Source organism: Narcine bancroftii, chromosome 10, assembly GCF_036971445.1.
Source record: "Narcine bancroftii isolate sNarBan1 chromosome 10, sNarBan1.hap1, whole genome shotgun sequence".
NCBI lineage: Eukaryota > Metazoa > Chordata > Chondrichthyes > Torpediniformes > Narcinidae > Narcine > Narcine bancroftii.
The window spans coordinates 9,193,216-9,210,229 of record NC_091478.1 but is presented as its reverse complement, the minus strand read 5'-3'; the positions used below and the strand labels follow the sequence as shown (position 1 = coordinate 9,210,229).

The following is a 17,014-nucleotide window of genomic DNA, read 5'->3' as shown; positions in this document are numbered from 1 at the left end:
CTTTTTGATCAGTGGGAGGAAAGCGGAGCACCCAGAGGAAACCCTTGCAGACATGGAGGAGAATGTACAGCACCGGATTCGAATTACAATCACTGACACTGCAATAACTCACTTATTATGAATTATTCAATTTTACCACTGTATTTACAGTGATGTACATTGCTGTACAAAATAGTTTAATTCACCTTTCAACTTATTAGTCTTTTCAATTTATTTTCAAAAGTTGATATATGCACTTGTTCACCGCATACAGCTAATCAGTACTTCCTTCCTTACATTGCTTTGACACTAACCAAAACCAGAAACTTATTAACCCTTTCTTGAAACATTCATTGCACTTTCAATAATCCAGGGCCCTCAGAGTCCGGAAACACCCACGTATCAAACTCTATCACAAAACTTGCACTGTCATTTTTACCTTTTATTTACAAGAGCAAAATACTGGAAAGGCTGTAATTCTGAAATAAATCAGAGAGTGCTGGAAATATTCTGCAGTTTAGACAGCATCCACAGAGTGAGAAAAATGAAGCAACATTTATTGGTTAAAAGTATCTTACAAGAGGACATGCATTAAATTGAGGTTGTGGTGGGGAGAGTTTAAAAGGAGATGTGCAGGACAAGCTTCTTACACAGAGAGTGCCAGAAGGGGATGCCAGAGTTTGTGGGGGAAGCAAATACGATGGTAACATTTAGAAGGTTTCAAGATAGATGCAGGAAATGGAGGGATATATATCATGTGCAGGAGGCAGAGTTTTAGTTTAATATGGGCATCAAGATTGGCACATCCATGGTTGGCAGAAGGTCTTGTTCTGTCCTGTCTGTTCTATGTTCTATTTCAGGTTCAGTATCCATCTCATGGCTCATGGTGAAGTTAGTGCAGACGAGGCACAGACTATTCAAAACAAGTAAACAGTTAACGAACACTCAGCTAGCGAGCCTTAGCTCAAATTAAAATACTCGTGCAGAGAGAATTTGAGTGAGCAGTTGAATGCCTAAATTCAGTGGTTGCCAAAGAGTTGATGTTTAATTAAATCTGCTTTTCTCAGTGCCCTTTTCAGTCTTCATGTCTAAATAGTGTCATTGAGCAGAGCCATGCAGAGCTTGTTGACTGTGAAATTTTAAATTATGCAAACAACCATATATTTCCTTCAAATTAAAGTGCTGGGAAACAGACAATCCCCAGACATTTTAAAATACCTTACAGATGAGGATGCTGGTAAAGAGCAATAACATCTGGAAGAGTTACAGGATGTCACATCACAACAAGCCGCTTGAGGTTTTTTTTGACAACCAAGACGAAACAGCAATTTTTCTCAGCAATCTAATGCCAATATTCTTACTTCAATCATTATCCTGATGCTTTGACATAAGACCAATTTGTTTTAAAATAATAAACTGATTAACCATCACAATGTCAAAGTCATTGGGAAACACTAGTTTTACATTTTGCAACCAGGGACAGTTTAAAACTACTGATGTTTTTAATGAGGAAAAAACTTTGAAACCAACTGGCTCAGGTTGTTGTGAGGACTTCAAACTATCCATCGTTTGTCATTTTTTTTCTGCAGTTGGATCATCTACTCAACTTAGTCCAGTCTTAACAAAATAAATTGTACCTCTCATTTTCATGGTATTACACTGAAGGTGAATCTTGACAAATGACTCTTCACAGTCAGGGATATGTTGACAATATTAAATGGTTCTTCACCATCAATTATCATGACCTGACACAAAGTAAATTATTTAGAGTGCCCAGCATTTGGCAATCGCCTCGTCATGAAACCAGCTACTTCACATGGAAACCTCCACAAGAAAGTTGCTCATTAGTCCCTAAGATTTACTTCAGTTAATCAGAGACTGCTATTGAACAACCTGTCAGTGCTGTCAAGGAGCAATAATGTTAGTCAAGCTATATCTATCTATCTATACGTATATATGTGATTATTATGTGCTGGGTATTCTTTGTGTATATGTGTGCACCAAGGTCTGGAAAAATGCTGTTTCGTCTGGTTGCATATAACAGTTGAATATTAACAAACTTGAACTTGATTATAAAATACATGTGACAAATTTAGTGAATCTGCACAGATCTAGAGTTTTTAAGCAGGAATCCCGGACCAATATTTAGTTTGTCTCTTTTATAACTATTCCTATATTAAAAGGCCAAAATGGAAGACTTAGCTCAATGTGAAAATAAAATGATTATTTCCTATTTCCTCAACTGAGCAATATGTATTGGAAATTAAATTTTTGGTATCAACTTCTTTTGAGTTATCTTCCAATTAGTATGACAATTAGAGGGTTTGATCCTGTTCATCAATTTCAAAAGACACAATGATGATAAATTAAAAAGAACTTCACTACCTTACAGACAAATGGAAAAATAAGTGAACTGCAAGCAGCCTGACGCATCTCAACATTTCCCTGAGCCATCACGCAAAGTTTGATAAGGTCATCATTGTTAGATGTTGATGTATTTGTGCAGTAGTCTAAACATTTAGTACATCTAGAAAACTTCAACAGGAAATAGAACACATTCAGAGAAACAGAACTGAAAATAGGATGCCAGTGACCTCACAATGTAGTTTCACAGAACCTGAACTTTGCAAAATGTCTCCTGGGTAATATCCTTCAGCAAACATCATACATTAACTAATAAATTTTAAAGGGATAAACATCTAAGCCTGATATTTCCATTCAGTTTCTTAAAACCACCTTGGATGGACTGCCTGTTATTTTCCTTTGACTTGGAAGCAAAAGTTTTCCACATGTGCAAAGTTAGGTAAAGAACTGGGAACCACAGTGCATGTCGCTAGCCTTATTTTGTGGACATTTCAATGAAAGTTTTATTTATGTTCTACTTGAATGCTCATCTAATTGATACCTCTGCCATTTATCCTGGCTTTGTTGGAACCTCACCTCAAGTTTAACAAATAACTGCCTTGTTATTAGATTTCACCTTTACCTTTGCTGTGCCAAAGTACAGGTACAGTAACACCAAAAAGGATCTACTACAGAAAGTGAATGAAATTCACGAAAAAAAAAACTAAGTTAAATTCACAGCCTGCAAAACTTTGCATGGTTAGTGTAGTGATTAGCATAACCCTATGCGACCCAGGTTCAAATCTGGCACTGTCTGTAAGAAGTTTGTATGTTCTCTCCATGTCTGCATGGTTTTTCACTGGATGCTTGGTCCAAAGACATACAAGGTTGGAAGGCTGATTGGGTGTATTTGGGTAGCATGAAGGGCCTGTTACTGTGCTGGATCTATAAATTTAATTTTTAAAAAGTTAAAAACCTGAGGAGAGGAGGAGTCTGTCCCCAGAACAGCCAGACACCAGCAACACCTAGTATGGATGAAATAGATTAGAGGATGAGAGCTCCATTATTTAATGAATGAGGTACTTCCTAGTCTCAGTCAATACAAAGCAAATCTGGAGTGAGTCACATCCACCTGTGGGCCTGGAAAGGTACCATTGGCCACCACAGGAAGCCCCACAAGCCTAGAAGAATATGATTCCAGCTATCTCTTCAACTTGTGGGAATTTCCACCCATTCAACCACTCCAGACACAAATTTAATGTCCTGATCTATAGACTCCTGCAGAAAATCATTCCAGTGAAAATTGTTCCAGGAAGTATTCATTGGGTATAATCATCAATGCAGTTGGTCTTTGAATGTAATACATGAATGAAACATATATATTCTGAGCCTATAAAACAGCACCTATTAGCCTGAATATGCCTGGGATTGTCTGATCTTGGAAGCCAAGCAGACACCGGTCTTGTCAGTACTTGGAGGGGAGACTGCCTAGGAACACCAGGTGCTGTAGGTTTCTGTGAAGGGTGGTAGACAAAGTGGCTTATGATAGACAAAAGTTAAAGAATTTCATGTATGTTACATTTTAAATGCAGTATTACATGACAATAATGGAAACTTTGCCTTTACCTTGTGCGTAACAGAGATCTAAGAAGAATGTGGTTTCTCTGAGGATCTGGTGGGAGTAGATCCTTCACAAATGGGCATCTTTGTCTTTTCTCTTAATGTCATTGATCCACACTATGTGGCCAGTTACATCCAAACTAAAACTCCAAAAAGGCTTGTTGCCATCACTGTCACCCCATGCAAGAATATATGTCAGTTGGTAAATGCTGGAGTAAGAGTTCACTGTTCATTGAATCACTCCCTCGACACACTTAGGAAGATAAATGAGCTACTTGGACTGAGTCTGGCTAATCAAGGATAGCAATGTCTGTATTTAAGTAACAATAAATGCCAAAAAGAAAGTGTCAGGTATGTTGACTGTTCAATGATAGCCAACTTATGCTAAAAAGGATACACGTGTGTGTTGCAAAAGTATGGGTTTGCTTCAGAATATCTCTCTCATTGGAAGAACACAAGATGTCATACAAAGACAATACACTGACATTCCCAGTTTTATTTCCTGTCGAGAAAAGGACTGAAACCAATTTGCTTTATGAGCAAACCATTGTGTCAAAGCCCAGATCACTGACCTTCACAGAAAGCAAAAATGGTTTTGGCGTAGATGGAAAATCACAGTAGGCAGTCTGTCTGAATGGTCCTGTCCATCGCCAACCATTCCATGTTTACCTTTCAATAATATCTCAATACCAGCCACTTTCTCTTCCCCGCCTCGTTAGAAATCCCTTGAAGTGTTTTATAGAGCATGATTATAAATACATTTTCTCCAACCCTCCCCTGTATTATCCATTCAAATAAATTCCTATCAAGTTAGTCAAACGTGAATGCTATCTCTAATCATTTTATGCCTTTCTCAGTTGTAGTTTGGTCTCCAGCATGTACCAACCAACTCATGTCTCATTTATAGATCACTGCTCTTCAATTTTTGTGCAAACGTCTAATATTTGCTCTCTTCTAGTCCTTGGCTCAGCTCCATCCTTTCCTGAGTTTTAGATGCCATGGCATCATCACTGAACTCCTTCATTAAACTTTCCATTCCTTTCAGGGTGCGTGCCTATTTTCAGCAATCTGAAAGATCTAAAAGCTCCTATTTGTGTGCTTTGGTTGTTCCATTACATCTTGAAGTGCCAGGTTTCCTTCTGCCTACTTTGTATTTACTGAAGCCAAATCTTCATTCAAGCCGAACTGTCATATCAGCTTAATTGTTTGGAATGAGTGGCTTCTTTAATTTTAAATGTTCAATCAATGTGGAGCTACAAAACAAACAAAATCAGAGAAACGTCATGGATATATACAGTAAAATACCAAAACCAAACTACATGTTGATGAACAAAGAAGGAAGAATCAATACAGGACCTCAATGCTCGAATTCTACACTATTGTTTATAAATACAAAATTACACACCGTGTCCATCCTTCAAAGAAAAGTAGGAAACAGAAAAACAAGAGAAAAAAGGAAAAGAAAGATCCCCCTCCCCGAAAGGGAAAGGAAAATACAAAGAAATTCTCCAATATAACGTGAAAAAATCATCTATTTTCCAAAAGCATTAATTACATACAGATGAAACCTTACATGATTCATCCAGAGCTTCCTTTCTCCCTTAAGGGATAGACATCGCTAGGGATACTGGTGATAGTGGTATTGGAGACCGGAGAGGGGGGGATCATCAAAGGTTAACCCCTGTGTATCTTAAATACGGGTTCCATATTCTTAAAAACGTGTCGTAACAATTTCTGAAGTTGTAAGTAATCTTCTCCAGGGGAACGCAACTATTCAATTCTGACTTCCAGCGGCTCAGACTCAGATGGTAATCAGATTTCCAAGTAATAGAATGACTACCTTCTTCTTGATTATTTACACACCACCTGCTACTTTTCTACGTGATTATGTTCTTTTAGCAGATTGGGAGCTGTGTGTGGTATCTTCAAGCACCGCAGATGTGCACCAAGCATTTGTCCAACCCCTGACTGTCAACATTGAAAATGAAAAAATAACGAGCAAACAAAAAACTCCACAAATCTCAAACCACCCATGGTTGAACATATCTCTTAACTTCGCAGGAACTCCCAACCAAAAAGCAAAGTGGCACACCTTGCCACGCAGGTGGCAATGGCTTAAGAAAAGGTTTTGTTTGCCTGAAGAGTTATAGGTGGACAATAAAGATTAATGGCCTTGTCAGCGACGTCCACATCCCAAAAAATACATTTTAAGAAAGAATCTTCCCCATGTGTTCGATATTTAACTTTTCAATTTAATTTTTTTAAAATTTATATGAACAGCACAGTAACAGGCCCTTTTGGCTCAAGAGCCCATGACATCTAAACACACCCAACTGACCTACAACCCTCGGTACGTTTTGGAAGGTGGGAGGAAATGGAGCCCCGGGGAAAACCCTCACAGACACAGAGAGAATGAACAAACTCATAACAGACATTGTGGGATTCAAACCCCGGTTACAGTCGCTGGAGCTGTAACAGTGTCGCGCTAACCGTTACACTAGCCGTGCCGCTGTTATCTGCTTTGACACCACTATTTCTGTGGGCATTGGCATAGGTATTAATAGACTTGGACATCTTCCTCTGCAGGTCAGCAGAACTTTGTACAAATAGCTGCAGCCAAATCGCAATGCAGGAACGTTACTAACACTGAGTGTTAATCTCAATATAGATTCAGATTTCAGATTTATTGTCAGAGTACATACATGACATCACATACAACCCAGCGATTCTATTTCCTGCAAGCAAGGCAGAACTGCCACTTGCTGGTAGTTCAAAGAAACTGGACTCAACGTTAGCATGTAAACAATAAATAAGTGTAAACAAACTGAATTTACAATACAGAAAAAAAAATAAATAAAGTGCAAAAGTAAGAGTCCTTAAATGAGTCCCTGATTGAGTTTGTCGTTGAGGAGTCTGATGGTGGAGGGGTAGCAGCTGTTCCTGAACCTGGTGGTGCGAGTCTTGTGGCACCTAGACCTCTTTCCTGATGGCAGCAGAGCATGTGCTGGGTGGTGTGGGTCTTTGATGATTGCTGCTGCCCTCCGACAGCAGTGTTCCCTGTAGATGTTCTCAATGGAGGGAGGGTTTTGCCTGTGATGTCCTTGACTGTGTCCACTCTCTTTTGCAGGGCTTTATGCTCAGGGGGATTGGTGACGGTTGAGTTACATTTATTTATTACAAGGAAACACTTTTTTTTCCAGCACCAGGGCGAGGAGGAGATTTGCAAGCATCTGACATTTGATATAGTGACTCCATATATCAGCAACAAAATTTCACTGAGAAAATTTGCAGAAGATCCATTATATCCTTGGTATCCTGTTCACTATCTTGATCTCCATTGGTTATGCCAATTGGCTACATTAATGCATTTTTCAAACAAAGAGAGCTCCTGCCTTCAGGTGGTGGGAGAGGTTGGTGGAATGTAATCACTAGGGAGCCTTTCAAGATCACTAGAGCACTTCATACCATAAAATATTCTATAAATATTATAGATACTTCAAGACTCAAGATTCAATTTCTTGTCATTGTAATAAAATGTGTCATATTACATCAATATCCTAGCTGCTCTTATCCCTTAGCACTGTGTTCCTGCATTAACTCCAAATAGCTTGGTTTTCCTAGAATTTAAAATCTTCGTGAACACATTCAGCTACTGAGCATCCACAACCTTCTTGGGAAGAGAATTCCTAAGATTTACCAGCCTTCAGCTGAAGAATATTTTCCTCATCTCAGTGCTGAATGACCAAGCTTTATTCTGAAACTGAACACCCAGTATCCCTGCATCTGCCCTGCCAAACCCCATAAGAATTCTGAAGGTAACAAAGATGTCACCTCTCATTCTTCCAGATTCCAGATTTAGGCCTTGACTGCTTAATCTTCTCTGATAGGACAATCCCCACCCCCACAGCCATTGCTTCCCAGAAATTATGGTGAATCTATGTTTTATTCCTCATACAGGGAGACCAGACTTGGACACAACTTTTCCAGCTGCAGATTCACCAGGGCCCTACATAGTTGTGGATGGACACATTTTTTACACTAAGTTGTAATCAAATCCTCTTTCAAGAAAGACCAACATTCAGTTGGCATTCTCAATTGCTTGCTGCATCTGGACATTGATTTTCAATGATTCTTGTACTAAGACATATCACTCTCTCTGAATAGAAACAGCTTTCAACCTCCTGCCATTCTATCCAACATGTTTTATGTATCTACATATACCTGAAGTCCTCATGCAACCCCTCACAGTTGGCAAATATGGATATGCCATCTAACCATTGGTAAAGATTGTGAATAGCCTGAGCCCCTTCACTGCCCTTTGTATCACTCCACTAGTCATGGACACCCAATCTGAAAATGATCAATTTATTCCTACTTTCTATTTTTATTGATCAGTCCTCAACACACAATATATTCTCTCCATTCAGTGATAGAGGCAAAAAAAAACAAAGCAGAACAGCTCTTTCAATGGGCAAGCACAGGAATAATGGCCCAAATGGCCTCTTTCGCTCTAGACCAGGGGTGTCAAACTCAAATTCACGGAGGGCCAAAATTAAAAACTTGGACTAAGTCGAGGGCCGAACTAAATATTTATTGAAAATTTTCAACAACATCTGCATGTTTTCTCTTCTTTCAACATATGTAATGTTAAACTTTTTCTTATTAAAATAAATGTTTAATAATAGTTTTGGATAAACTCTTTCCAGAAGCATTAACAAATGAGAAATAAAATATTCAATAAATAATATTTCTCTATAGAGGATTTGTCAAATGTTGCTAGTGTGCTGTCGAATAGTAAAATCTGAGGGCTATTGAGAATGTGGGAGAATAACAATCAAATGGGTGACTGATTGTGGGCATGAACTCTAGCAGGGTTATTTGCCATGCCCTTTTTCCATTGGTACAGATATCCTTTGATTTACACACTTTTCAAGTTTTATGCCTAATGAGCTTGTATCCAGGTGCAGGACCATTTTTAACCTGGAATATATTGATCACTGTGACATGAAACTATTGGAAGATCATTTTATCCTGAGATTAAAGTTCATAATCCTTACTCAGGCCTGTGTGCGGGAGGGCGGGGTTTGCGGGCGATCGGGTTGGACAACGACAGTGCGGGGGCATCGGCTCTCGCTGCAGGGCGGCATCTCGGCGGATCAGCGGCCCCGTCACCGTGAGTCGCGGGTCGGCCTGCGGCAGGGAGGGGGAGTGGGCAACGGTCCTGGCGAGGTCAGGCCCCCCCTGAGTTTCTGCCGGACCCCCCTTGACCTGCTGAGTTTCTCCCGGACTCCCCTTGACCTGCTGAGTTTCTGCCGGACCCCCCTTGACCTGCTGAGTTTCTCCCGGACCCCCCTTGACCTGCTGAGTTTCTCCCGGACCCCCCTTGACCTGCTGAGTTTCTCCCGGACCCCCTCCCCTTGACCTTCTGAGTTTCTCCCGGACCCCTCCCGCTTGACCTGCTGAGTTTCTCTCGGACCCCTCTTTGACCTGCTGAGTTTCTCCCGGATCCCCCTTTGACCTGCTGAGTTTCTCCCGGATCCCCCTTTGACCTGCTGAGTTCCTCCCGGACCCCCTTTGACCTGCTGAGTTTCTCCCTTCTGGTGTTTTTACGAGAACCACAGACTTTCACTCATTCATTGATGAGGGGGATCAAGGGCCAAACATTGTCAGGTACCTCTCTGCTGGATAAAGGATACGGTTTAACCCGCTGAGTTTCTCCAGTGTTGGGTTTTCACGAGGTAGAGTCAAAGGGCCGAAGGGCCTGTTTCTGATCTGTAATGTTCTACGGACCCTGCTCTTCTTTCCGTGCCGGTGTCCCAGGACCTTTCCAGGGCAGTCTCCGCGCTCAGGACCGCGCTGGGATCCCGGTCAGTGGTGGAGGAGCAGGTGAGCGCGGCTAATCCCGATCCAGCCCACACCACTCCCGAGATTGGCGGGGGGGTTCCACCCTACCTGCCCAACCAGCCTCGCTCTCCACGTGTACTCCAGGCACCCGCCGCTGGTCCGGTGGGAAGGCGCAGGGCGGCCGACGACCCCATCGCCTGGCGGGGAGCCCCAATCTTCCCTCCGGTGTCCCGACTCCATCTGCAGCTCCAAGAAACGCTGTGCCACTGGGGTTCCAGGCGCTGGGAAGCGGCCTTGGCTTCCCCTGACACCGGCCAGGCCGCGCTGCAGTGGGGGGGGTGGGCGGGGGGACACGACAGCGTGTTTATAAAACCACCCACCACTACTTTTCAAGGACCAGGATTTTTCTCTCTCTCTCTCACCCTGGGACACAGCGGTTACTGTGCCTGCGCTATACTGGCGCGGCGGCCAGTGGGCCACCTCTAATACATTTTTGATATGATCTTGTGGGCCAAATATAATTATATCGCGGGCCAGAGTTTGACATGTGTGCTCTAGACCTTTATGATTATACTTGGGGATCTGTCAGCTAAATCCATTTTACTTGTGCAATTGAGTTAAACTGCATACCTTGTGGCTAAGAAAGGAGAATAAATTTCCCTGCAGTCTCTAAATGCGTACAAGGGAAAGAAATTCTCAGCATCTCCACAGTGCAGTACAAATGGAAGCAACAACTCACCGAATCAGATGGCTGAGCAGATAAAATTTTACAGAAGGTGCCAATCTGAATCTCACACAAGCATTCAACCAAGTTACTATGCACCAATTAGTAAGTGACAAATGGTAGGTACTGAAACTTGAAATAATCATGACATGAACTGGATTTTATTATTTAGGCATAGAATGGTTCATTAAGTTCAGGAGAGGAGTTGATAAACGTTTAAATGTCAATATTCAGAAGTTTATTTTTTGATTGACTGGCTCTTTGATAGCTTCTTGGTTGAAGAATCTCACAATCTCACTCTAGACATTCGTTAATGCTGTGATCTCATTATGCTATAGATACAAGCATATGTTAAAAGGTAATCACTATAGTTTCTAGCAAAATTCTAGAAATGTAGCGATATAGTTAATTTATATTTGAATTATAATTTTATTAATGAAGCAATTATTACCAGCTAAGGAAATAACATTCCAAATATCCCGAATTAATTTAAAATTTCATTTGACCAAGCTGTGAATTATTTTTATTCTTAGTTTTCCTTCTGTGTATTCTACCCTCTCTCTTAGTACCATTATGTTTATCCGGCATTCCAACTTTTAGACATGCTGCATTGGTTATGGCTCTCCAAGTCTTCAGCCAAGTATCTTTTGAATGCATTAAAGGTTCCTGTCTCCGAACCATTTAGAAACCAAACCCATCATAGACCTCATGTTAATATTTTTCTCAACTCCTCCCTCATGCTTCACAAATTAACTCATGTCTCCACCCCTAAGGTACTGTGTGAAAAGACATTGGGGTCCTTTCTGATTACCTTGTATCTGATTACTTTATATTTCTGTGGTCCTCAAATAAATATCCCTTCCCTCTCATTTGCTCCAAAGAAAACAAGCCCAACTTAGAATCTCTTCTCAACTATAATTATCTAGTCAGGCAACATTCTTATAAACCTCACTTGTACAATTGTTCCCTTACTCTTGTGTTCTGGTCATAGAAAACACAGCTGTGGTCTCACTAATGTTTTATGTTGTTCTAGAGTGACCATCTCACTTTCAATAAAGTGACGTTTTGTACATGTCTTTTGAACCACCTCATCAGAAACCAACCCTTCAACTTGATCATTCCACATGTACCATTGAGTATCCACTTGCACTAATCCTATTTTATTCTCCCCATATTCCTATAAATCTCTCTAGATTCTAGATTCACTTAAACACTAGAAATGTTACAGTAGCCAATTGACTTACTAATCCATGTCTTTGGAATGTGAGAGGAAGCCAGAGCACCTGGAGGAAACCCATGTGGTCATGAGGAGCACATGCAAACTCCACACAGACGGCACCTGAGATCAGGATTGATGGTTGTCTGGGAAACTGTGAGGCAGCTGCTTTACTAGCCACACCACAGTGCGGCCATACTGCATTGTACTTGTCACATTTCCGTCCAATTGCTTAGTCCTTCCTGTGGCCTAGACATTGTTCTTGACTATCGAGCAGGCACTGGGATTAGTTTAAATTGGTAATATAGTCAGCATAGACATGGTGGTTGAAGGGTCTTTTTGCTGTGCTCTACTGTCCTAAGTTCACACAGTCAAAGCAAAATGGACATATTTACAGTAAAATCCCTGTCATCCAGAATTGAAGCAATCGGCAACCTCAAATAACCAGCAAAAAAAATCATGGAAAATAAATAGGGAGAAAATAAGAACATTTAAAATTGGTGCCCCTAGTGGTCAGTTCTCCAATAACATAACAAACAATCTCAGGCCACTGGCAAAAACACTTATCCGGCATCTACCGATCTCCATCGGTGCCTGATACCAGGGGTTTTTACTGTATTTCTGTTTCTATACCTGATTTAACATAAATTACACTGGACAACAAATTTTTTCAAAAGGTTTGCTTCCTGAAAAGAAATTGGGGGCTTATGATTGACAATTTCAAGAGGAACACAAGGATAACTTCAGATTTGCTGTATTGCGTAGGAAGCCAGAGAAACATTAACTTTTATTGAATTTCATATGTTTAATCGCATAATGATGCTAACACATTGTGTTAGTTCAACCGACCTAAAATGGTTTTGCACTCAGCATCTGATGCCTCTCATGTCAATGTCCAATAATAGTCAGCCTGCATTGATGGATTCCAGTTGTCCTGAATCCAGTGGCATTACTCGGGTTGGTGTCACCCAGTGCGGTGACTCATGGTGCCACCCCAACCCCTCCCCCAATGGACCTCCTCCCGCACCAGACCACACAGAATCCTTAGTAATGTTTTTTGTTCTAATGTTACCCGTAAATCGTAATTCCCATCTATCACTGAATATTGTGTCAATAGTAGTGAGATAAGCAACCAAAAAAATTAAAATTACACCTTTAAATTACAATATCAAATACTCAGCAGCATTGAAAACAACAGCGCTTGCTTGTAGCACGTGCAGACAAAACCACGTGATGCGCACATGAGGAGGTTCAAAAAGCATCAAGGTTTAGCCTTGTAGGTGGGATTTGTTGTTATAACTAACTCTAGGGATATTTTTTATAAAAAATAATACATTTCTGCTGAAACACTGCACAAAACTTTTATGGGCAGTCATTTTGGATTCACCCTCACCAGTGCCTGAATCCGCTTTTTCATGGTCACAATGTCCTGGTGAACCCTTTCACCATGTTCGTCACTGACTGCACCAAGATCAGCCGGGAAGACGTCCAAGTGCAAATGCAGAAAGTGAAATTTTCAATGACACATTGCAATTCATGGCTTTGTACATTTGAAGTAGACTTACAATATGAGTGGAAATGACAAAGAAAAGGTTATATTTTAAAAACAACAGTAGTGATAGGAAATTTTTAAGGTGATTTTCATGATCAGCAGTCCAGAATCCTTAATTACACCAAAAGTGTAACAGGAAGTAAAATAATTGTTATCCTGTATTATTTCTGCTTACAATATCAGTGCTTGTCCATTGTACTTTCAGGACCCAAATGCCCTGCTCCCTTCATTAGGAGATAACAATCTCAATACTTATCTGGGCTGAACACTTTGCTGCAATTAAAATTGATATTTAAATCTTTAATGTGTCTGACAACTGTTGAAATTTTTCCCAGCCAAAAATATTTACATATATTCCAGTGTAATGAGAGAGCTGGCATGTCCAGCTCATATGATTCTCATATGGGTTTGGGATGTCACACTACAATTCTTTTTGAAAATGTAATGGTTCATTGAGAAAAAAGTGACTACATATAAAACTGTAGTTTGTTCTAATTCGCTTGGTTTACTGCTTCAAAGTTTGTAAGCTTTTACATTTAGAAATATATGTTATTTCCCTTACCTCTCTATTTCCTTTTCAATTGAGGTAAAGTTAAAATAAATAATTCGGGAGGTTAATCGAATGATTCTGGGATTTTGAGAATAACTATAGCATAATGAGATCACAGCATTAACGAAAGTCTAGAGAGAGATTGTGAGATCCTTCAACCAAGAAGCTATCAAAGAGCCAGTCAATCAAAAAATAAACTTCTGAATATTGACATTTAAACGTTTATCAACTCCTCCTCCTGAATTTAATGAACCATTCTATGCCTAAATAATAAAATCCAGTTCATGTCATGATTATTTCAAGTTTCAGTGCCTACCATTTGAGAATAACCAACTGGTTCAGGCCAGACCCTCTGCAAAAGACATCTGCTGTCCTTACTGGTCTGGCCTATGAGTGACTCAAATCCACAGCCATGTGATTGACTCATCAATGTCCTGCTAATGTTGTTTGGGAAGTAGATCCTACAAACAGTAATTACAGATGAGAAATTAATGCTGTTATTGCCAGCGAAGCTGACCGCTCATGAAGGTACTAAACCTAGGTGCACTTTCTGTGTTAATTTGTAACAAATTGTTACAGTTAGTGTAGCGACTAGCACAACACTGTTGTAGCTCTAGCAACCCGGGTTCTGATGCTGCTGTAAGGAGTTTATACATTCTCCCTATGTCTGACTGGGTTTCCTCCAGGTGCTTCCATTTCCTCCTACCCTCAAAAAACATACAGGCTTGGAGGTCAGTTGGGTGTAATTGGTGGCATGGGCTTGTGGGCTGGAATGGACTGTCACCGTGCTGTATGTCCATGTCTAAATTTAATTATAAAGGCATACAGCTTTTGTTCTGTGAATTTTGACAGCAACATCAGTCAGAAAATTTACATTTGATAACTATTATGGAAACTTCACTTTTAATGAATACCAATGTCAGGAAGGTAGTTGCATTCAAAGGTTATTAAATGGTGTTTGTCCATGAGACCCCGTTACCACCCATTTGGAAAATTTATACCTACGAGACTAGGATGTGGGGTGGATGACGGTGGAGTGAAGGTCAATGAGGAGCCAGCAATGAGGTGAGGGTCGAATGATGAGACAGAGGAGAAACACGTGTATTTAGGTCAAGTACAACCCAATGAAACATGTCCTTGGTGCCAAACATGCAGACATACAACCAGACATAACACACATACAGACAAACAAAACATATGCAGGACAAGTATTCATACATACAAATAACTAAGTAAATATTGGTTCATGAATATGAGCGTCTCGGATAGTTAGTGTGAACAGTTTCTATGGTCATTCAGCATTCTTACTGCCTGTGGGAAGAAGCTGTTCCTCTGCCTGGTGGGGCTGGCTCTGATACCCGGGTGTCTCTTTCCCAATGGGAGCAGGAGTATGCAGGGTTGAAGGGGTCTTCAATGATTTTGCATGCCCTCTTCGGACAACGATCCCAATAGATCAAATGCTCAATGAGAAATATATCTATTTTGAATCAAGAATGTCAATTTTCAATGAAAAATATATTGTCAAAACTTGTAGTTAGATACACAGATTAAGGTGATAGAAAAAATTGGGGGGAGAATTTTTATTAAGAGTTTATATAGTGGCTTTTAATAAATCTATTTCTGAAGCCCCCATATTCCAATGAATATGTATTTTTGTCTAAAAAATAATAAACAACATCAAAGTGTATTAATTACAAAGGGATTGTGTTCAGGAAATACTCTCCACTTACATAAATAGCAGTAAAATTAGTTACTGTAATAACTTTTGGATTCTTCCCAAATAGGCAAACAGTTATGTGTTTAATTTTGACTCGTTTGGTGTCAAAAAGGAAGTTAACTTTTCTTTCCTAAACAAAATATTGGCCAGAATCTCAGCATGAAGGAGTCTTGATGGTTCTTTGATCTATAGATCAGCCACGAGTCTCTGGCTTCTGTTAACTCGGTGGTTGGTGTTCGTGATCAGAGAAACAATGGAATTGATGGACAGCCTTCAAGGCTAAATTATGTTTCAATTTTCCAGGCATTTTCTGCTTTGACCCCTAATTCTGTAAAGGGGGACAGAGATGCTTACCATTAACTTAAAGTGTAAAATTAATCCATGCAGGATGCTATTTCCATTTAACCCCGCCTGCCTTTATAAAAACTGGATTAAGCGTAAGTGACAAATCCTGGCACTTCATTTCTGCAAATTCCATCCTGAAATTGATCCTGAAATCCTTCCCTGCCAAAGGTAACAAGTAAATTGGATGTAGGAGGACCACTCTTAACCAACAATCCATTGGCAAACAAGTTCAGTGGGTTAGTGGCATATGTGGGTGGAAGTCCTGCCCTGCCACTGACCTACTAACAGGAGGAGAATTCAGTCCTTAAACACCAAACGTTTCTGTCAGTCAAATGTATGGGTTCAATTACCAGTTAGTGATGACATGCCTGGGCTTACAGAGAAAGTCAATGCACCATGAATGAACCATGAAATAATCTTTGTTCTAAACTTCTAAAAAATAATAGCTAACCAAAAATAAGAACAAGATATGATTTTCATTGGGCAGTAAACTGATACAAGAAGATGATAAAAGTCTCCGGTCATAGTTTCCACTTCAATGTTTTCCACAGCTTCAAACAACATCATAGGGTCTCAGACTGAGATCACTTCCCTTGTAAACCACAAGAAATTTACCCAAAAAGAACTATAAAGACTTTAAGCTGCCTATTTTCTTGCTCTAGAAGTGACTTTACTATCTTTTCATGGTGTTAAAGGAATGATGTGGGCCATCTTAATGTTGTTTTTGAAGGCCACATAAAAATCACCATCCTTAGCTGTGAGGCTCACAGAAAAAAGGAGCCAGTTTTCCATGCATAACTTCAGGCTGAAACTAACAGTGTCAGCAGTCAGTTCTGAAGCGACATACCACAATACAAACAGCATGCTACCTGTGGCAGGAGTCGATTCCAACTGAATGAATAGACGCTCTGAAGACGGAAAGTGTATACCAGTGGGTTAATACTCCCAAGGGCAGGGGGATCTGGTCAAAGTTATTGAAGAGCCAAACCAAAAGGAGGGACATTCATTCTACAAGGGGACCATGCAGACTTTTAATGGACAGAGCTAAATGTTCCATGCTGGTGGTTGCCAGAGAGATCTCTGCGAAGACACAAATGTCTGTTTTTGTGAAAATTGCTGTTAGA

General features: G+C 40.3%; 1 protein-coding gene across 2 annotated transcripts in view; it reads right to left on the bottom strand.

Moving 5' to 3' along the window:
* The window catches only part of chst15 (carbohydrate (N-acetylgalactosamine 4-sulfate 6-O) sulfotransferase 15), a 274,117-nt gene that overhangs the window by 218,259 nt on the left and 38,844 nt on the right, over window positions 1-17,014 (bottom strand). Inside the window, exon 1 of one of the 2 annotated variants that reach the window (XM_069899745.1) lies at window positions 2,365-2,471. The exons of the other annotated variant lie outside the window; for it this stretch is intronic. The gene's annotated coding sequence lies outside the window, so the exon portion shown is untranslated. Of the gene's footprint in view, window positions 1-2,364; window positions 2,472-17,014 lie in introns of those variants that run through there. 2 annotated transcript variants of the gene reach the window in all.